Source organism: Diuraphis noxia, unplaced genomic scaffold, assembly GCF_037042655.1.
Source record: "Diuraphis noxia isolate RWA-SAM2 unplaced genomic scaffold, SU_Dnox_SAM2 contig0001, whole genome shotgun sequence".
Lineage (NCBI taxonomy): Eukaryota > Metazoa > Arthropoda > Insecta > Hemiptera > Aphididae > Diuraphis > Diuraphis noxia.
The window spans coordinates 63,138,904-63,163,576 of record NW_028301711.1 but is presented as its reverse complement, the minus strand read 5'-3'; the positions used below and the strand labels follow the sequence as shown (position 1 = coordinate 63,163,576).

At 26.1% G+C, this 24,673-nt stretch overlaps 1 pseudogene across 1 annotated transcript; it reads left to right on the top strand.

Moving 5' to 3' along the window:
• Positions 1 to 3,957: 3,957 nt before the first annotated feature.
• On the top strand, positions 3,958 to 12,400 carry LOC149061221 (uncharacterized; annotated as a pseudogene). Its single transcript, XR_016189877.1, has 17 exons — positions 3,958 to 4,051; positions 4,377 to 4,450; positions 4,543 to 4,658; positions 4,715 to 4,922; positions 4,986 to 5,075; positions 5,194 to 5,320; positions 5,383 to 5,462; positions 6,793 to 6,997; positions 7,059 to 7,320; positions 7,387 to 7,626; positions 9,216 to 10,121; positions 10,195 to 10,361; positions 10,932 to 11,069; positions 11,178 to 11,429; positions 11,500 to 11,683; positions 11,766 to 11,909; positions 12,264 to 12,400. The product of XR_016189877.1 is annotated as an uncharacterized LOC149061221 (transcript).
• Positions 12,401 to 24,673: the final 12,273 nt, after the last annotated feature.

The following is a 24,673-nucleotide window of genomic DNA, read 5'->3' as shown; positions in this document are numbered from 1 at the left end:
TTGTTAATATTAAAATTAAATTTTATATCACTTATTTATAAAAAAATGTTGATTTGCAAATTTTAAAAATCCAATCATTAAGTATAAGTTGGCTCTAAAAAAATATTTTTGATAAAGATAATTATTTAAACGTATTATATTAATTATACAAATACAATTAATACACTTCATATTTTAAAATACTGAAGTATAAATGCATAATTGTAAACATATGCAATCAAATTTAGTTGGTTCAACAATTATTATAGTTCTATAAATAATAGTAAAATTAATTTAAAAGAATATTACAAACATTAATAAATACCAGATAGACTCAAACAATATTGGTGGCGTTTCAATGAGGAATTGGATAAACAACTACATTTTTTCCAACAGTATATTTTTATTATTTTATTATATTTTATAATAAAATATAATTATTTATTAAACAACTTCCAGCCCTTTGGTTTTCTCATCTGATGTTCATTAATACACAAACAAAAATAATAAATAATAATATATTATGTATTTACATTTTATTTATAATGAAGATATATCTACTACAAAATTTAAGTTGTAGAGTCTAAAATAATGACAGAAGTAAAAACAATAGAACATTATAATATTGTTGGATTTATATGTCCTTAATTTCAAAAATTTTCTTTTCAACCGGTTTTATTCTTAAAAATGAGCTTTTAAGTTTCGACGATTCAGATTACAAATTTGTTTATTTTTTAGTACAAAATGTCCCTAACACCAATTTAATAAAAATTAATCTGGTAATGGAGAATATTTGAGGTTATATCATGTTATCAAATTTATGTTTGTCGGAGAACGACCACCATCTCTCAAAGGGGTAGTAGAAGGCCGGTCCTCGATGTTTCCAATGGTACAAGTATGGTTACTACCGCATTCTGGTAGTCTATTGATTACGTATTAAAATAATTATTTTTGAAATAATAATAATATTATATATTGTAATTAATAATTATTGAAATTGTATTTTTAGAAACCTAGTCCTAGTGGCTACTGGATAGTATAATTTATTTTTATTAACAATTGATGACTCAATAATAATAAGTCTATTGATTTCCCGTGTACAATACAGTCAATACATAAGAAAGAAGTTCTATCACATATAGTATCAAATTTTATAATTATGATGAGGATGAGACAGTATTCCCTAATTAACAATAAAAATAAACCCAAAATGAATGCAAAAAAAAAAATAATTGCAAAATTAGTTAATACTAAAAGTTTAAATTTTGTTATACCTAATATTATCATTGGTTATAAATAGGTAATTTTTTTTTTCATTTTTATTATTCTAATATAATATAAGTTAGGTTTGGTAGTTTTTATTTATAATTTATTATATTGATATTATTTTATATTTAATTTTTTTTTTTAAACTATACTATTGATTATTTATATAATTATATTTATCTTACATCTATATATATATATATTTTTAAAATAAAGTTTGTTTTAGTAAAGTTATATTTTAGGAAGTTGTTATTACCGGTAATAATACCAATCGGTAAAAGTTTAGTCTTAAAGTATAATGTCACGGTAATATTTAGATACCTATAAGATATTATTAAATTTAAGTCATAAAAAACCTTAAATTTTAAATACATTGTATTGAATACACAAATACATTATTTATCCTAATAGCATTGATTAAATATAGTATATTTAATCAATGCTAGTAGTATCATCTTTAAGTTTTAACCACAATATAAAGTCATTAATGTTGTGAAATACCAACATTTTTTAAACTGTAAGCATTAAATAAATATAATAGTTATTATAATACTATAGTTATTAAAATAATTGATATTAGTTTATCTGTAAATGTTTTAAAGAAAACATCAAATTTTTAATTTAATAATTTTACAACCAGTTAACCACTGAACAATGAAGATTATGACTAATGTGTAATTCCTAACATAGTTAACGTTAAGTACTACACTTGTACCATTAGAAACATTTGGGGATCACTGATAATGTTTTCGATACCAGTCCGTGATTATATCTGAGGAAAATACACGAACGGTTTTTCGCAGGAAAAATTTTTCGTATGATCCATTTCTTTATCACATCCTTATCACAATATTATATTATATTTTGAAATATTAGTATTTTCATATTTCATGGTTTAGTACACTGCACAACACACAAGATAACATTTTATTCACAGACATTTTGTTAATGATAAATTATTGATGAATAATATTATTGGCATTTATTAATTGCTTGAAAAAAAAAAAAAAATTTGAAAACACTAAACAAATAATAACACCAACCTCACAGGAAAACATATTAAAAATAATATACTAATTTATAAAAAAAATTGTATGTAAAAATAAACCTTAAAATTAGGAAACCGGAAAATCTACTAGTCGGCGCTGGCTAAACGAGAAAAGTTTACTAACAAGGAGTAGGTACACTACTAAAATAGGCAATCTTCCAATAACCCCGAAATCTCCAATTTATTGTTGAGTGCCCTACTTTTATTTTTATGACCCAATTAATGCGATAAGATACAATGCAATGAATAGGTATTTTCGACGTTCAGCTTTGACTATCCTCTTATTGCTCTTATTATTATGGTCCGTATTACAATAGTTGAACTCAGGTTAAACCACCGAATTCGGCCGGTAAAATCAGTGGTTCAAGCGTAACCGAGGTTTAAACTATGATTGTATAACAGGCCCTTAATGTCTTACGAAATACATTGATGGGTAATCGTATAAATCATATTTCCCCGCCAAAATCATGACATTTGGCAGCAATTAATAAATCTACAATCACAATTTATATACAATATATAATACTGTTCTATGATAATACCATGATAAGTGATGTGGTTTTAAATAATAACCACAAACGTGGTCATTATCATGGTATAAGTGTGATAAGGAAATGGATCATACGAAAAATTTTTCCTGCGAAGAACGGTTCGTGAAAATACCGGGAAAAATAGTGATATTGTGATATCAAAATGTATAGAAAAATTCAATGCATCCAACAAAAGCAAAAAAAAATAATGTTTTTTTCTAATTCCCACTTGCGAGGTTTTGCTGTGGTGACACCTCAGTTCTCCCGGAGTGATAAGAGTGGTTATGTGGTGGTTACCCTGTGGTTACCATGTGACCAACTTGAGGTGGTGTTGCACAGCAAGTCGATGGATATTTTCGATCAGCGGAGCGGAACGACGGCGCCGAGGAGTGTAGCGACGAGTGCCGCTAGCATGGCATCACTGACGTAACTTATTTCGTATTGGTATCACTGCTAGATCCCTGGTATATACTTTATCAAATTTCTTATCACACTCCGGGAGAACTAGACTAGTAGGTAGGTACCCGTTTTGCCGTGTAGCCTCTGATATCAACGAACGTGGTGATAATGGTTTGCCTATTATTATTATATTGGGTAATCGAGCACCCGATGTACTTGTCGCCTATGGAAGTATCCCGACCTAATCTTCTAACACCGTGGTTATATCCTATCCATATCTTTATTATCATTGGTCGATGCGAAACGTTGCCCTTAACGTTTTTCAGTGATAACATTTATTTATTTTGGAAGGGGAGAGAACAGAAAACGCTGCGTCATGCCCTCGGGCGTCCGTGTCCTGCGTTTTCTTTCTTCCATTACTCGAGTCGTTGCTTATTATCATTTCCAGTATCTATGGCTTGTTAGATACATAAACCGTATCCATAATTCTCATTCCACATGTTTACGCGCATTAAGCCATCAATGTAAACAATAAATGAAATCATACAAAAAAAAACATAGTTTTTCCGTTTCCATGTGCGTGTATGAATCACTTTAAATAAAAATTACCTTATTTAGTATATCGTGTTCATGTACAATGTACTGTAATTTTACCATTATTTTTTCTACAAAACAACATTAAACTCGTGTTTTAGTTTATCTTATAAATTATCTTTTAATCTCGATATTATGAGTTTGTCAAAATCAGGTGATTTGATGGAGTGTCAGTCAAGTTCACCTGACGATTTGCCTGAGGATCAGTCAAGTGAACCAGACGATTTGCTTGAGGGTAAGTCTACTAAGCATTGGCTTTAAGTGATGATCGTTTTCTGTACTATTATTGAGTTTAAGTAGATGTCACTCAATAAACATTTTATAATTTTGATATAAAAAAACGAGCCTAACACATTTTATATTTTTATAAGTAATTAAAACCCAATCAGGACTTTAAAACAAATTATTGTATGCATTATTTAGTCCATCTCTTGTAATCACACACCATTAAAGTAATAAAAAATAAAAATATGTTCCATATAAAGTGCATAATAAACAAATCAAAGTATTCTTAACATACATTTTGCATGGCTTAAATGTTTTTTTACTAATTTTTATAGAAAAAATATTTGATTGGAATAAATATCTTACTGTAAGAAATGCAGAAAAGGTTCCTGAAGATTTTTTTTACCATGTAAGTACTAATCCATGAAATGTAAGGTAAAAGAAGTAAATTGTAAATTTGTAATAAAATAATATGTTTGAAATATAATATTGTATTAACAGGTTTGTAAGAGTGAAATGAATGGAATAGAAATTGGCACAGTGGTCGAAATTGAAAATGAAGATCAAAATGGATATTGGTTTGCTACTGTATGTTCATCAAAGGGCGTTTTAGTGAAGTATGTAAAAAAACTTTTAAATTATTAAATACATTAGTAACAATATCTTGTTTCAGATTGCATTATTTTGGTGATGACAATGATCAACATAGCTTTTGGTTGGAAGTAAAGTCACCACGCATTCATTCTTTAAACTGGGGAAGCGAAAATAATAAAAAACTGATACCTCCTTATCCTAAAAGATTTTCACGTTACAAACTAAAAGTTATTAGAGAAAAAGTTCAAGATTGTGAGCATGTTATATCAGATGCAGTATTACAAATGGTATATTTTTATAATTGTTTAAAGAAAAAAAAAATTTAAAAATAACATACATTTATATTTCAGGGAGGTGCTCCGATTCATAATATATTCAAGTGTGACATGTTTGTAGAAGTTCAAGATAAAGAATACCCTTATCGTGTTTGGATTTCAAAAGTACAATATATTTTAAAATATTATTTATAGTTACTGCCTTAAATGAATTTTTATGAAACTAAACATTATCAACATTTTGTATTTTATTGTTTTTAATTGTATATTCTTTTACTTTAAGGTGCTTAAAAATGTGGGAGGAAGGTTATTTTTACAAATGCAAGGAATAAATAGTCCTGAAGAGAAACCATTTTGGTTGTTTTATTTAAATGAACGCGTTTTTCCATTAGGTTGGGCTGAACAGAAAGGTATTTTACTAAAATATAGTATTTTTTAACTTATTACGTAATCGGTTTTGTTCTATGTTTAGGACTTCCATGGAGAGTTATGAATTTAGATGCTAGTTTAGAAAATTCTACCGATTCGAGTGTATTGCTGAATGTTTTTGAGGTATTATATTATGTTATCTAAATATTTAAGTTAATTATCATTATATCAATAGGTAAGAATATTCTTAGTTTTAAATCCTTATAATTTTAAATTGCAATAAGTATAACATAAATTATAGAGTTGAACGAGTACTTTGGAAAAATGTTCGAGTCGAGTACTCGAACTCGACTCGAATAAATTTTTTTTTTTTGTACTCGTAAGGACGAATACTCGCCTTGAATCAAGTACTCGACTATAATCCAGTACTCGTTTGGAACGAGTACTCGCCTTGCATCAAGTACTCGACTTTTTTCATTCTCGAAATTTTTCGAGTACTCGAATTTTGAACTCAGCTCGACTACAAATTAAAAGCAATACTTGCCTAACACTATAAATTAATATATTTCAAATGCAGTGGCCCGAATTGTTTAAAAATACTTGGACATACTAGTTGAAACCATATAAAACACAATTTACCACTCAAAAAATCTCAGTTAGGGAGTGATCTTTGACTTAAATCTGTATAAAACCATACATTTTGCATAAGATATAATTTATAAATTTTTTTGATATTAATAAAATATGAACACTAAATAGTTATGAAAAAAGTTTTTATCCATCTTCAATATTTTTTAACTTAATATAAGAACTTATAAGGGACTAAACAATAATTTTTTATCGATATTTATGAATAATATCAAAAAAATAATTTTAAAAAATTGACCTATACAAAATCAAAATATTCTCAAAAATTATACCATATAATATAGTTTAAAAGCTATTATTATAAGTATATGTTTAAAATGTTAAGTATTAAGTGGTTAAGTTTTAAATTACATTTTGAATTACTGTAATAATAAATCTTTTCATGTAAAATCATTATTATATGTGTGAATTTCTAATGGTAAAAAATTGTTAAACGATTATGAAAAAATTAATTTGCTTTTCCACAATTTTTCTGTTTATTATATAATATAGAAAACCTAATATTTTACAACCCAATATATAAATATAAAAATGTCATGAATTTTTAACACAAACACCGTAGTAAATTTAAGCTCAAATTTTATTTTAATTGTACAAGTAACATCTCACAAGCAGCCTTGTATTAAATGTTCGGATTTTGTGGAGTAAAAATTTTATATTCTGCTAGAATTTTTTATTTTAATAATAGGAAATTTTTAATTCTTTTTTAAAAAAAAAGTTAAAAATGAGTCAACTCATTATTTATAGCTCAGTCTGCTAATTGTATCTGTATTCTATAACAATTAACGAATGCTATAAAATCCGAACCTGTACTCTTAATACGTATTAATTATAAAATATTCATGATTTATTTTTTTGTTATCAGCCAAAGACACCAGAACAACACAGTTATAAAATTGGAGAAATGTTGGAAGTAATAAATCCATATTCAATGATGGTATTTTATGTTGGTACAATTGTTAAGATTTATGATAATCGTTATTTTAAAGTTGAAGTGGATAACGATATCGATAAACACAAACGTATCAGTTTCGTTGCTACAAAGGAAAATCCTTACTTATTTCATGCGGGTTTGAAAAAATACTTTCCATATAATTATCTTCATACATATTTATTATAATACAATTCTAGGATGGGCAAGCAAACACAAATTTTTGTTGAAAACTCCGACTGATTGGAATAAACCATACAAATTTTCTTGGTCAAAATATTTGATAGAAAAAGAAACAAAATTTGCTTCTGTAGATAATTCATGCAGAAAAAAGTTTAACAACGTTCATATAGGTATGAAACTTGAAGCTGTTGATCCTTTGAATACTGATTGTATACGTGTTGCTACAGTAAAAGGATTTGCTGACCATTGGATGTTTTTGTCTTTTGATCGTACGAGTTGGTAATATATTTGAAAATTAAAAATCTAGCACAAATGTATGATAAATTATTTGTTCTATGAATTTAGTCGTCAAGAATTACTTCATTTACGCTCAGTTTATTCAGATGAAGTTTTTCCAGTTGGTTGGTGTAATAAACACAATTATTCTTTGGGTGTCCCAAAGTTTCCATACAATGACTTGAAAGATTTTGAACAGTGTTATTATTCATCAGATGTTGATATTGATTTAAGTCAAACAGACCAAGACAATTTAACAAAATATCCTGAATATTTAAAAGGAGAAATCTTCTATCACTTTAGCAAAAAGTATAATCTTTAGTATTTCCTTATATTTTCTTTTAGATTCTGAGCGGAGCGATTTTTTTTTTGTGTCTGTCATCACGTTTTGGGGCAGTAAAAGTGCTTTGATTTTTGACTTTAGTACCTCGTTCAATCAGAAAGTGCATCTAGTTGGTACTTTGGGGGGTCAAAAGTAAAAAATACTTTTCTAAATAATCGAGAAAAACAAACTAAAAATTAAGGAGAAAACGGGAAATTTTACGCACAATCAGTTTTGGTTTTTGATGTAACTTTAAAACAAATGACCATAGATACATGAAATTTACACCGAACGTTTATATAAGTGTATTCTATCAACCATGCAATTTTCAAAAATTGTCGACTTAAGTTGAACTATTCATAGGTATTTGCAATTTTCAAACATTATTAGGTTTTTTTAAAATTAATATCGATAAAAATTTACTTTTTTGGTAGAAGATCATGAAATTTCAATACAAGGCTCTTAACCTACTGTAACAATAGCAGTTGAAAAATAAAATAAATTCATTATCACAATTTTTTTTTATAAGCATTCAAAATTTGAATTTTGACAAAATACGTAAAACACAAAAATTCACAAATTATTCCAAGCTAGAAATTCATAAAAAAATTTTCTTTTTAAATCAAAGATTTGAAAATTTAATACAAGATTCCTTACAAGTTCTTCAATCTTTATCACTAATAAAAAGTCCACCGGCAATTTAAATTAAATTTTTATGAGCATTTGATATTAAATTTTTACAACATTGGATTTTCACTGGATTTCACATTCAACGATTTTCTTATTTTGGTGTAATTCTAAAACAAATGACCGCAGTTACTTGAAACTTTCACTGAATGTTTATATAGGCATTTTATATATTTGATACAAATTTCAAAATATTTAGATTTGTTTTGAGCTGTTTACTGACATTTTATTTTTCAACTTTTTTTGTTTTTTTTTTCTATAATTATCGATAAAAATTTATTTGTTGGATAGAAAAGCTTGGAAATTTAATACAAGGATTCTAGCACATTGCAACAATAGCAGATGAAAAATATTAAAAATACATAGACACTATTTTTTTTTATAACTATTTAAAGTTCAAATTTTGACTAAATACGTAAAAATTACGTCAATGTTCAAATTATCTTAGATAGATATTCATAAAAGTTTTTCTTTTTAAATCTAAGATTTGAAAATTAAATACAAGGCTCCTAACATATTTTTACAGTAGCAGTTGAAAAATAAAATAAATACATGATCACAATTTTTTTTACATGCGTTCAATTTTTGAATATTGACAATATACGAAAAAATCACGAAAATTTGCAAATTATTTTAAGCTTAAATTCATAAAAAAATTTTATTTTAAATCTAAGATTTGAAAACTTTTAATAATCTATAATATATCCTAGACAGATAAACTGTCTTCGCTCAGAATCGTTTTTCGTATACAATGATATAATATCATTGGATTCAAATTTATTTCCATCCATTACACAGTAACCCACTTGTAACCTACTGTACTGCAGAGTGACAAACACTTTCACGCTTTTTTTATACTGTTAATATATCAATTTAAACTTTATTTTAGAGATAAAATAAGTTTCGATGATGGTTTTGAAGAATTAGAAGTAGAACATCATGAAAATGTTATAAAAACTAAAGATTCTGATTTTGATTCTATTGATTATGTACCTACAACTTCAGAAATAGAGATTAAACAAGATAGTGATGATGAACATGCTAATGATCAAACTTTAGATACTAAGGATGAGCCTGAGCTAGATGAAGAATTTCATGATGCATTATTTGCTGACGAAAAAGTTGATGTTAAACCAGAAGAAATTGTTATTAAACCAGAAGAAGTTGATATTAAGCCAGAAGAAATTGATATTAAGCCAGAAGAAGTTGATATTAAGCCAGAAGAAGTTGATATTAAGCCAGAAGAAGTTGATATTAAGCCAGAAGAAGTTGATATTAAGCCAGAAGAAGTTTATATTAAGCCAGAAGAAGTTGATATTAAACATGAAGAAGTTGACAGTAAAACAGAAGAAGATGAATATAAAGCAGAAGAAGTTGATTATAAACCATATAAACCTGGAGATGTTGATTATAAACCTAAAGAAGTTGATAGAAAACCAAAAAAATTGAATATTACAAAAAAGGGTTCTTCAAATAGAAATAAAAAAATTATTCATATTAGGAAAAAGAAAGAAAATGTTACAAACAATCCTTCGGTTATGTTTTCTAAAAATAGCAATAAAATGTGTATTTACTTCAACAAAGATTGTTATCCTGGAGGACATGTGGCAAAAAAGAAAATTCCAAAATTACCAGATAGTATTGGTCCCGGTCCCGTGTCCACAATATTACGGGAAGCAATATCATTTTTTGTTGATTTAGATTATTTTCCTTGGAATGCATTGAAAAAAATTAAAAAAATTCAAAATATGTTATTCAATGGACCTGGTGGTATTGAAATGGGGATTACCACTTGGTAAGTATTTCAATGTATGAACACATAATATTATTTAAACAAATAGAATTTATATGAACTTATTTTATTTAAGTGCAACAAGAACTCACTGTAGTTACACCGAATCTCTACTTCTTCCTGAATCAAAAAAGATGGCTAAAGCATATTGTTCTGCTCTGTGTAATCTATCTGGCATGTGTGAATTCTTCATGACTACTGAAGACACGAAGTGTCCTCATGGTTGTAACTCAAAAGAAGACAGTAAGTACCATATTAATGACTTTCTATTCATTCCAATTAAACAATATTTTACACATTGATTTAGAGTGTTTTTAATTTCACCAAATTATGAATTAAGATTTTTTTACAATATTTTCATAAGTTTTATTATCTTAACAATCTTAATTAAATATTAATTAATTTATCTATAACTTTTATTATTTTATAATGATTTACTATTTTCATTGCTCATGTCATAATTTTGAACCACATATTTTTACCACACTCGCTCACTGTATGTCTGTATAATCTTAATTTCTGTTTGTCAGTTTTCCCTTCAACTTCATTATTATGAAAATGACGTCCAAAACAAAAATTCAATGATTAAATACAAATATCTCATATATATCAAATATAAATAATCTCTTCATATTAAACAATTATCATTAATTATTTATAAGTCATCTATAACAATATTTATTATAATATCATTCAGACCATATTTTGTATTTTTGTTTGTATGTATCCTCATAAACTATGTGTGATTAAGTATTTATTAGATGTAAATATATTTATTTAAATAATATAATCAAATCGTCTATGTGCTTACAGTTCCGTCATTTAAACATAAAACGAATACTGTAACCAAGAGTGTGAAATCAAAAAAAAAACATTGTCGAATTGATGGTACATTAAAATCTAATAATGTTGGACGCCGTAAAATAACACACTCAGAAATTGCTAGAGTTGGTATGTATTACATTATTGTATTTATTACAAATAACTTATTTTTATTTTTATTAATCGATGTTAAATAAAGTCAGTATTTTAAATTGTTCTTTTATAAAATATTTTTAGCTAGAAAAGTATTAGATTGGTCAAATAAACCTTTAGTTGCAAAGTATAAGCATTATATGGGAAGTATATTAGACTTAGAAGCACACATATTCGACTAAACCAGTGTCCTACTGAACTGGAGTCATCACTTGTAACTGAAATTATAGCAAAAAAAAATAATCTTAAGAGGATGGATAGTATGGAAGTTTTCAGCAATACTAAATCTGATGTTGAAACTATAGAAGAAAAACAATTTATTGTTTTGGGGGATTGGTATTTTGATAATTTTTAATATACTTAATTTTTTTCAATGTAGTGATTATGATTTAAAAACTGTTTTCAGGAAAACAACTTTTGAAAACTATTATCGTCAAAATCCAAGATTTAAGAAGTACAAAATTGATATAGGACAAATTGATCATATTAAGATCACATCAAATCCAAAATATTGGTCTGCTGAGGACGTTTATAAATATTTGACGAATGATTTGTTTTGTAAGGACGTTGGTCTGAAATTATTTGCTGGGGTAAATAATATTGAATTATAATTATATCTTTCATCAGTCATCGTTGAACTTTATTAATTGTTATTTTTATGCAATATATTAGGAAGTTGATGGTATAGCGTTTATGCTATTGAATGAAGAACAACTTTTACGACGATTGCGATGTACAATTAATTTAGCAATTAGAATCATGTGCCATGTAGCTGAAGTGAAATACGTTTGTTTAACAAAGTATTGTAATATACAAGTAAGTATTTTAATTTTGTCTCATTGCTTAGATTTGTTATACTGGTAACCAAACTTTAATAGTATAATGTACTAAATTATATTGCTATATTTAAAATCTACTTCAATGAAATGTTTACTTACAACTTACATGAAAGTGCATTTCTTCTTTCTCTTAAAATATTTTAAGAACTTAATTTTTATAATAAATTGTGACAATATAAGAATGTTATTTTATAACTGGATAATATTTTTTATATTTCATATATTATTTATGAAATAAAATACTTATTATCATTTTCTTATTTCATTTGTTAGATACAAAAATAAGAAAATATATTGTGATGTGCTGATAAATGTATATTTTTTTTCACAGGATAAATAAATATTCAACAACATTTTCTATTTAGATATGTATTTTTTATTTTGCTAAGAAAGAAAATGGGGATTAAGACTTATTGACAAGATTATGAATAGTTTTTTTAGTTATTTGTATATGTGATAATCATCATGCTTATTATTATATTGATAAATTCATTAAAAAAATTATTGAAAACTTTTTTTTATTGTTTTTTTTTTTTTTTTATCAATAGTTATTTTGTATTCATTTAGTTAGTTTCGTTTAAAGATATACAACTATCAACATATATTTTTAATAGTATTGCAATTTAATCAACCCTTTCTATACAAATACTAATATTGTAATGTCTCAATGCTAGTGTTGTAAAATGCTAGAAGTTAGAACTAACTAATATCAATGTTTAAAATTAAGAAATATTTAACAAAAATTAAGTATAGTTTTTTTTTTTTTTTAATTTGCCTTTTATAAGAATGGTTAAATCCATATTTTTTTTCTTTGTCATATGACTAGAAAATAAATTTAAGTTAGTAAACACAAAACATTTATTACCAATAAATATAGAATGTTTATTCGCTGCCTTAATAATTGAATCATAGATTATTTAAAATTAAATGCAGTCTGGATGAACTATTGTCGATTAAAATGTATAATATAGTTTTGCAATATGGAATGTCTTTGAATAAAATTAGATTAGAATGAAATGTTTTCTACAAAATAGTATATAAAATTTAAAAGATATTCATCACTTGAGAAAACAACTATGAATATTGGAAATTAAAATAATTAAAACAATCAATGAATTTCAATAATATAATATTTGAAAAATGCCGTGACAAATTGCATTAGTTGTATACGGTAATGAATTATGAAGGTTGAAGTATAACCATTATATTATTTTATGTTTTTTATATTTCATTATTCTATAGGTGCATTTTCAGGTAGGTTAAATTCACTACAAATTATTTTAGTTATAATTTTAGTTAAAAAATGTTTAATGTTTACTAAAATAAATAATAATTGCTCCCAATGTTCCTATCTTTTACCAACTTTTTCGACGGTTCTGTTTTGTACTAGACAAAGTACTCTAGTAGGTACTCTTGCTAATATATTCTTTTTTGGCAATGAACAAATTGTACTGTCGGTACAAGAGGGCCGTATACCAAAAAAGGTAAATTGTTCAGGAGAGCGGTTTTAAGATTCAATAGCTTATAATAATTAGTAAGTTATCTTCAGCCAGATATAAGTATAACAAATTTCATTCAATATTTTCTTCTAACCTTTTTAAGAACTTAAACTTACTAGAAATAGTATTTATTTATATCAAAAATTAATATTTTGAGATATATATGGCCTTATTGCATTCATAATTTATTAAATAGCCATTTATATTAATAATAATAATAATATTATTATTAGTTATTACCATATTATTATTATTTTTCTAACAGTAAATAATGATGGCTATAATATTAATATTATGCTATGATTGTTCTATTTTACACCATAAATAATAATATTAAGCAAAAAATGTGCTAAGAATTTCAATTATTGAATAATTTCATAATGAATAAAAATTTCTTATTTATTTAAAATATATTAACTCAGTTTCTAATACCTAAAACAAATTTAACTTTATGAAAATATTTAAAAATAAATAATACATTGACAATCAAGATTCATGATTCAATTGCACTTTTATCACACTAAAATTAATTGCAAATTAAAAGATAACATTTTAATAAAAGTTAACATTGTAACATAAAAACATAACTATAAAAATCAAATCAACATCATAATAATTTTAAAAGCTTAATTAATTGTAAGTTATTCATCGTCTTCCTCAATAGTTTGGCAATTATTAGTATTTAAATTATTGTAAAATGCCTTATAATAATTTTGGATACAATTTGCATCACATAAGCTAATTATATCTTCTTTTTTTAAATGAAGTTATTCCAGGTGGCTTAGAATAGGCTTGTAGTAGATTAAAGTCATCACCAAGAGCTTTGGGTCTTCGTCTCCGAGTTGCAACTTTTCTTACTGAAATTGTTTTGAATTCCTTTTCATAGAATTCATTTTTATAAAACAGTTTAAATAGAACCCTTTCAAGCTTCTTACACTTTTGTTTTACCCAGAACTTAGAACCTTAATGAATATTTTTTTGGTTCCGGTTCCAATTAGGTTTTTCTTAAAAAAATTAATTCGGTACTGGTTTTGGTTGCGGTTCTTAAAAATGACAGAGTTAAGGTTTCAGTTTTAGTACCAGTAAATACCGGTATTTAGAGGTTTTTTTTTAAAAAAAATTAAAAAAATCAAGTTTAAACAAGTTACTTCATACATATTATCTAAAATGATAAAGACAGCAGTACCTACTAGAGTGTCATATAATTTGATACAATCAAATACTCAATGGACTCTATAAAATGGTTTTAGTTAAATAATATCCTAGAATTTTGTATGATGTGCATGTAATAAAGTGACCAACTTTGTAATTGTTTATATCATTTATTAGCTTACTCAACACTTGAGAAACTCTGCTTCGATATATTGTTCTAAATTAAAGGTTATTGTAAATTAATTTTTGATAAATAGATTGTAGGGTGTAGGTACATGATATTGTATTGAAAAGAATACTGAAATGAATGATCAATACTCAGTAAAATCCAATTTATACAGCCCTGGGATTTTTGATTAACTTCTTCTGTAGCTGTATGTCTGCGGCCTTGTAAGTTTGTGTAACTTTTTATAAATACAATTTTATTTATAATCCAATATTTATTTATTATCATTTGAATTAGATAATATTGTTTATCAATAATTTAAAATTTAAAAACCCAAATGATATAAAAAAATTTCATTTTAAAAATAAGGTACATACGAGACGGATTATCCAAAATATGGGACAAAAGTGTTATTTTTAAACTTTAGTCGGGACACAGGGACACTTCTTTCAAATACGGGACGTATGGGATCCCTCAGCTTATCACTTAAAATATTTATTATACCCAATGCGAAGTGCATAACATTTAAATTTACCACAAATTCTGTTTTTTGAATAGTAGCTAAAATACCTATGACAATAGAATGTTGAAAAATAGTAATTATGTATGTATTTCAAAATAATTTACTGATAGCTCTAGAAACATCTACATCATTGTCCTCCTCAACTTCATGTTCTAAAACTTCAACAATTGAACTAAAACTTTCAATATCTACTTTGCAGTTTTTATGTCTGCATATCCAACAGGTATCAATAATAGCTGAAGTTAACTTATTCATTTTTAATTTTTTTTGCACATCTTGCATTTTTTTGTTTTTTTTTTTGAGTAGAAAAATGAACATAAATAGCCTCTAATGTATTGTATACAGTTTTGGAGTACTTGAAAATAAATGGAAAAAATTTAAACTTATTAGAATCTAAAAAGTAAACATGTTACATCTAATACAATTATTATAATTAATTGGTTAACTTAATTTTAACTTAGAAACAAATTAAATCTTATTGTACCTTGTAACATGTTTGCACATATTAATAACAACGAGGTTTAATCTGTGTGCCATGCAATGAATGTAAATGGCATCAGGATAATGTTCTCTTAATAAAGTCTGTACTCCTTTTCTGAAACTACACATAACATTTGAACCATCATAAGATTGGGCCATAATAGGAATATCATCAATCTTTAGTACTTTTAAGTATGATAACATGGCAGATACAAGAGAAGTAGCATTTTGACTTTCAGATACATTAATAAAACCTAGAAATACCGTTCAAATACTTCGATTTTGTTTGCAAATCTAATGTAAAGTGACATATGTTCCTGTTTATGTCACCTAAAAATATATGTAAAAACTTAAAATAGGACTACATAGTTAAACATTTTTAAGCAATTATACCTAACACAAGTATTTTACTAAATTATATTTGTTTTTACCTAGCTTCATCACACATAACTGAAAAACTACCAGCTTTTTTAACTTCTGTTAGAATCATACTACGAACATTTTCTGCACATACTCCAATCAGTTCATTTTGAAGCAAAGGACTTGTATAGTTTATTTCTCCATTAAATACTTGTTTAAATTCTAGATGATGTTTACACATAAATTTACACACTTCTAAATAATTTCCTAAATTGTAAAAAATAATAATCACTCCATTCACTTATATTAAATTTAAGGTCGTAACAAGATAAAATTATAAACAATAAACAATAAACAATAAACATCTATATTATATATTAATTAAAATAATTTTATACTTCTATTTAGGGAATCCTCGTTTTCAATATTTCCTCGGAAGGCAATACCTTGCCGTCCCAATAATATAACAAAATATCTATAAGGGTTTTTAAGTAACATCTGTTCTTTAGGACAAAATCTTTGTGAACATTAGATACTTGACACAGAAGGCTACCTGTTATCTTACTAGAATTATGTCCATTCATTTTAGCTAAATTAATTAAATGTGTTTGTGTTGCTGCATGTGCATTGAGCTTGGAATGTTTTGAAAATTTTGTCCCCAACTATATATATATAGAATATAAACAAAGCAAATATAACTATAGTACTCAATACTTCTCATTCTATTTTATTTTATTAAATACAAAAATTTATATTTACTTTTTTCCAATTTGTAAAACCTCTTTTGGTAAAAACATGATCAGTAGAACTACATCCAAATATTCGACAACAAAAACAAAAAAACCGCATTTTTTTCTATATTACACTCAATCCACTTAAACTCATTATAGTATTTGACGTTAAATGATCTATTTTGTTTACCAAAAACTGTCATGGGAGATGCCTGAAATTTTTTAAATAAACAATTAATTGGTTTGTTTTTAAGAGTTTTTACAATCTATATAGTACCAGTGTTGGGTTAGTTACCTTTAACCTTTAAAAAGTAATAAAGTTACTTTACTATAGTAGTACAGTTACTTTTACATAAATGTAATTATATTATTTTATTTTTTAAATTAAAAAATAACTTACTGATTAAATCGGTTGTGCAGGGCCTGTGCATAAATCTCCTAAATCCTTAACAATGTTGGACTGAGTATCTGAATGCTTCAAATCATAATTTAGTTTATTTGAAGTATCATTTAGCTCATCATTATTATTTTGTGAAATATTAAATGATTTTAGATCATCTGGTTCAGAATCATTTGCTTTTATCAAAACATTTAAATTAGATTTGGTTATGACATGTTCAAAATATAAAAATAATATGTATGAATAAAATTAATTGCATGCATAAATTCAATAGTTTTTTATTTTTAGATAGTTACCTGTTGAAAGGAACTGATTGTGTTTATTGAGATGTTCTTCTGTGTATCATCTTCAGACGTTTTAGATTTTTTTAAATTAAAAATGCTAAACATATTTACCAAAAGTCCAAAAGGCAAATCGTTTAGCAATTAAATGAATTCAAATGCAGTAAATTTAAATATTTAATTTATAAAATTCAATACGAAAAATATGCGATTACCGTTAGTCAATACTCAATTGTCTGTCCGTCACAGCGACAGTTGCAGTGTGCCTATACTGCCTGAATTAATGAACGATTAAGTATTAAATATGTTCTAAGCATTTTAATTCTCAACATTTTATGGTGGGTGTTTCAAAAAATGCATTATTGAGCGACGCAATACCTATGCCAACTGATTTTAAGAACTAAATTCTAATTATCATATTATTTAAAGTATATTTTATTACCAACATTTTACTAATAATTTAAAAGCAATTAAATTATTAATTATAGTGATAAAAATCTATCATCTCAAAAAATAGAAGAAAATTTAGTCTTGATGGGTACCCCAGTAGTTAAACATACCAGGTAATAATCTTTTACATCTACATCTTACATATTTTAATACAAATTTTCTTAAATTTTTAATTTAATACGGGCTATAGGTAGTGTTATACATTAAAAATATTCTGTTTTAGTGAAGATTTAAATGATTTATGTTGTTATAAGATACCTGAAACACCCCAAAAAATTTTAGAATACATTTTAGATTCTGAGCGGAGCGATGAATGTATTGATTTCACCATGATGTGTTTTTTTTCTTTTTTGTGTCTGTCATCACGTTTTGGGGCAGTAAAAATGCTTCAAATTTTTTCTTCAGTACCTCGTTCGATCAGAAAGTGAATCTAGTTGGTACTTTGGGGGGGGGGGGGGGGGGTCAAAAGTAAAAAATTCTTAATACTTTTCTAAATAATCGAGAAAAACAAACTAAAAATTGAGGGAAAACCGAGAAAATTTTACGCACACTCATTTTTCAACAAAATCGATTTTGGTTTTTGATGTAATTTTAAAACAAATGACCATAGATACATGAAATCTTCACCGAATGTTTATATAAGTATATTCTATCCACCATGCAATTTTAAAAAAATTTCGACTTAAGTTGAACTATTCATAGGCATTTGAAATTTTCGATCATTATTAGTTTTTTTTAAATTAATATCGATAAAAATGTATTTGTTAGGCAGATAAGCTTGAAAAATTAATACAAGGCTCTTAACATATTGTTACAATACCAGTTAAAAAATAAAAGAAATTCATAGTCACAATTTTTTTTTATAAGCATTCAAAGTTTGAATTTTGACAAAATGCGTAAAAATCACGAAAATTCACAAATTATTTTAAGGTAAAAATTCATAAAAAATTTTAATTTTAAATCTAAGATTTAAAAATTTAATACAAGATTCCATACAAGTTTTTCAATCTTTATCACAAATAAAAATTCCACCGGAAATTCAAATTAAATTTTTATGAGCATTTGAAATTTAAATTTTTACAACATTGGATTTTCACTTTTAGCGATTTCCTTATTTTGGTGTAACTCTAAAACAAATTACCGCAGATACTTGAAATTTTGACTGAATGTTTATATAGGCATTTTATATATTTGATAACATTTTCAAAATATTTAGATTTGTTTTGAGCTGTTTACTGACATTTTAATTTTTCAACTTTTTTTGTTTTTTTTTCTATAAATATCGATAAAAATTTATTTGTTTGGTAGAAAAGCTTGAAAATTTAATACAAGGCTTCTAACACATTGTAACAATTGCAGTTAAAAATTATTAAAAATTCATAGGCACAATTTTTTTTTATAAGCATTCAAAGTTTGAATTTTGACAACATATTATGTAAAAATCACGAAAATTCGTAAATTATTTTATGCTAGAAATTCATAAAAAATTTTACTTTTACATCTAAGATTTGAAAATTTAATAGGGGAGATGCGCGTATTGCCGCCCATCGATTAATACCGCCCACCCTGTTATTTCGATACCTGATAAAGATTTTAAGTGGATATTAATACTAGCTTAATTTATAACCTCTTAGTATTTCATCCATATCAACACCGAATTGCTTACTGATCTCATCACACATTTATAACGAAATTTATTTTTTCGGTGCATTTCTTCTAATATCAACCGGCCCGAAATTAAGCTGTAAGTATGTAAATTTTAATTTGATTTCAATAGTTTTAGTACTAGAATACTTTTAATCACGCTGTCTATAAGGCTATGTCACTACAAAGTACTAATAATTATTAAACATGGACTTATAAAAATTATTTTAAAAAAATATTACATATTACCCGAAATGAATTATTAGATGATTGGTTTATACAATTTATTAAATTTTAATTAAACATTTTATTTTAAAGATAACCATGGGTAAAACGTGTCAATGGAATTCTGAAACATTAGTGAAAGCAATCAATAATGTACGAAGTGGTAAGGGAGTTAGGAAAAGTGCAAAACGTTATGGTAATTTTGTTTAGTAATATTTTAAAGTAAAATTGTTTCATTATTTCACTAAAATATAGTGATACATATTTATATTTGTTTAGGCATACCATACTCTACTTTAAAAGATAGATTGAAACAAAATAAAAATTCGGATCCTCGTTTTGGATGTTTTTCTACATTTACACCTGAGCAAAAATTTCAAAAAGAAAATCAAACTATACAGGATTAAAAGAAAATATAGAAAAGAAAAAAAAGATTGAGAAAAAAGCAACTAAAAAAGCAGTAAAAAAAAATTAGTATTAAAAAACATAAATAGTGAAACATCAAGTGATGAAGAAATGGTAAATTCACTTTGCCAAGATAGTTCTAATAATGAAGTAGATGAATTTGAAAATGAAATATGCATAATCTGTAATGAATTTTTGTCCTTATAATCTTTGTTATTTTCACAATTAATTATGCAGCATTTATGATACATTATTCTACTTTAATACATTTAAGTATTTTACTAGGCATAAAAATACTATAAAAAACTTATAACTTATAACTTTTTTTTTATAGTGAATTAGAGCATAGATTAGTATAGTATATGTATATTATTATATTTTAACTATATTACCTATTCTTGTTAGTTAATTAGTTATTATTACTTTATGGGGCGATGGCTATATAAATATATCTTAGTCCGTGGTACAAAGGTAGTCCGCTTTGGCGCTGGTGTTGATAAGATCAAATAACCCCTGTGCACCGCTCACTCTATATCATTTCGTGGACAACCACTCCACACCCTCCTATCGATTCGTGTCCAGTCCTGTATATCTTAGTCCGTGCGTTGTATGAATTAATTTTATATTATTACTAATGACGGCGAATAACATATTCCTAGACCGGTTTGAGGTAGTGACAGAAAAAGCGATAAGCCTATTAATGACTTTATCATGGATAAACCTATATTTATTATTTTCTGAGCATTGCGCTACACCTCTAATGGTCTGTGTAAGCCCTTTAAAACAGGGAGGTTGAGATAATTTTCCTTTTTTTAATTTTTGTAAATTTGTGAAGTATTGTGAAGCTTCTATTAAAAAATTTTTTACAGTACCTAGATCAGTTAATGCACAGAGGTATGGATTATGGCTATATAAAAATTTACTATTTAGACAATCAAATAAATGATTAATAAACTCAATAAAATCTGCAGTATTTGATGAAGTGTTACTTTGAAGTTGTCCTATTTGTATACAAGTTCGGATTGCTGCGGCCATGGAATTGCTTAATAATTGTACTGCTAATTTAACACGCATTTTTTGAAAAGAATTAGGGTAAATATGTGCATCTGTTATTTTGATGAGAGACTTACTTTTATGATTTTGTTTGTCCAACTCTTATGTTTTTTTTATATCATCAAATTAGATTATTTTATTATCTTTTATATAACAGGCATTAATTAAATTATTTCTAATACTTTTAAGTAAATGAGGAACATCAAACAAAGAAAAAATTTTATTGTTGTTGATAAAAAAAAATGGATTATCTTCTGAAATATTTAATGATTTTAAAGTGCTTTGGTTGTTTGTGCCTTGATCGCAAACTATAATTTTTGGACACAACCCAACCTCAAATAACTTATGTAAAACATCAATTATTAAATTTTTTTAAATTGTTTTGTTAACTCCAGAATGAACAAGAAGATATGCAATTGGAAATTTCCATGTAGGGTAAATACCTCGCGCCATAAATACTAAAACACAGTTAACACTTTTATTGGTCCTCCCATAATGACCTAAATCTTCAAAACCTTCAATAAAATTAAATTCTTTGGAATATTCTATAAATTCTTTTATATAGATTTCATCAAAACAAACAGTGCAAGCTTTTTCTTTATTATCAGATGACTCAAATTTTTTTTGTATATGACTGAAAAATAATTTACTAAAACCTGGTAAGAATTTTGATTGACCAATCCAACGACGAATAGTTGATGGCCCAGGTAAATTAACTTTTTGTGAACGTAAAAATGTATATGCTGTTAGTGATTTATAATATAAGTTTAAAGCTAAATTTTTTTTCATTATATGTCCACGGACGACTCCTATCTTTTAATTGCATCGTTACCACTGCCTTAGAATTAATTGATGGAAAGTTATGCATATTTATTGAATTCTTAGCATTATTATGTGTTTTAAAAGTATTAACTCTTTTTTTTAATTTTGAAATTTGAGTTATTTTATTATGAATTAATTTGTTTTTTAGTTTTAATTTTAGTTTTAAATTGATTTTTCTAGGTGTATCTATTTCTATCAAATCAGATTTCCTTTTTAAATTTGGGCTATGTATGTCTATGATATTTGTTATTTTAATTTTTTGAGGTGTAGAAAAAGTTGAAGGGGGGCTCGGAAAAACTAACTCTACCATGTCTGGTTTTGAGTGTGTATATGTTTTAGTTGAGGTTGACATTATATTATACTCCTGCTGAGATTCATCATTTTGGTTAATGCATTGATGATGCCTGATGATGTAGATGGCTGTGTTTTAGATTGATAATTATAGGGAATAGCAGTATCTATCAAACGATTTTGAGTAAAATTTTGTAAAAAGCTTTCAGGTGGGAAATGTTCTTGACAAATGTACCTATTGTGGAGTTTATCTGGATCAACAGAAAACAAACTTGTGTTTCCTGTGTAGATATAAAAAAATATGTGTAAAAAAAATTATAAATATTCGCAATGGTACAGAAAAATTAAAATTTAAAATTAATTACTCACCTGAATCCATACTTCGTTTCTATCATCTTTTGGAAAACGATACATTTTTAAATTTGGAAACATTTTCTTTGATTTTCCACAATTTAAATATTGGCACTTGTTTCCAGACATGTTTAAGAATTTTTAATTGTAAATGCAAATGCAACTTAAAACTCAAAAAACAAGAAAATTCGGAAGGTGGTTGCTCCACAATGAACAAGATAGTAATAAATGATAATATAATAAAATTATTATTTCCAATCATTTCAGTATATCTTCAGTTTCTTATTGTTACTCTATTTTTAGATCGGCACTTCGCAATAAGCCAACTTTTCCCTTCCCCGCATATCCATGGCAAACATCTATGATGGGGGTACCACCTCCTTGCATACCAACTACACTAGCGCTCCATAGTGGTTGCATCCTACGCATGGTCACCAAATATTAACATTGCATGGGCTATCTGTCTATTCTATAATCAATGGTATTACTATATTAGCACAAAAAACCCAATAAATGGTGATAGTAATAAATTTGTTATTGCCAGTGTAGAATAGATAATATTCCATTTATCAGTAGTCGGGGAAAATGTTTATTTTTAGAATGTTCCGTTTATGATAACATTCATAACAATAAGTATAGTTTTAGTTTTCTCACACACACATAAACACATTACAGTATTAGTACTGTGTAGTACCTATTACGTATACGATAATATACGCATATAATATTTAATGTTAAAGTAACTTTTGATTTTTTTCATTGTAGATTATTCACTGTTTATATTTTGTTAATTTGTATTTTTTACAAATACCGTTTCTCAACTAAAATGGCCTTGAGTGAAAATGAATCGACTAATAAAACAACACTTCCATGGATAGAATATAATGATCACTTCACAATAATTAAATTGTTAAAAGATCAATTGACATATCAAACGTACGAAGTAAAATGCAAACATTGTGTAACTACTTAATCAATTTTGAGCAAAATAAGTATTAATAAATCGTATTCTCAAAGTATTCGAATAATTTTTTGAGTATTCCAGAATGTATTCTAAATTTTTTATTTGAAAATTATTCGAATACACATTCTGAGTGCCTTTTTAACCGTTTATTCGAATACGTATTCCGAATACAAAATAAAAGTATTCTTTACAAGACTGCCCATCGACAAAAAATTACGAACCTCAATCAAAATGTTCACAGAATTACTAAACAAACATTAAACATTGTAGTTATATGGGAACAAAATATTGAAACTAATGGCCTTTGTTGTCGATGTTAATTTTTGCGATCAATAAAAAAAATAAAAATAAAAATATTGTTGATAATGTTTAATGGTTAAAATTCATAATGTAAATAAAATTGTAAGGACAAAAAAGTTGTATTCAATGTTTCTTTTCGATTTTGAACATGGGTTGGATGTGATATATAAAATTTTTTAATATTTCAAACTTTTTTTGTTATTTTGTAACAAAATGTTATACCCCCAATGACATCTCAAAAGCAATTTTTTGTAAAAACTGAATCCAATCAAAATATACATAATATGTTTCTGTCAACAGCTAGTGCAGTCGTGCAGAAAATACAACAGATTCTATATTCAACAGTTCAAAACAAAGTGAAAATAAGGAACTATATAGTGATGATGGTATGTATTTTTAGTAGCTTATTAATTATATTATATATTTATTAACTATATTTTTTTTGTTTTAAGTTAATATGGTGAATGTATATGATCCGGTTAATCCATTTTCAAAAGATCACTTAGAGTTCCAAAATCGAATTTTGAAAGGACGTTACAAGCCTATATTAGATCTTTATCCACGGTCACTTCAAAATTCTAAAAAAAGGTCATTTCAGAAAAACTGGTATGATATTTTTGATTGGTTAGAGTATAGTGATACTT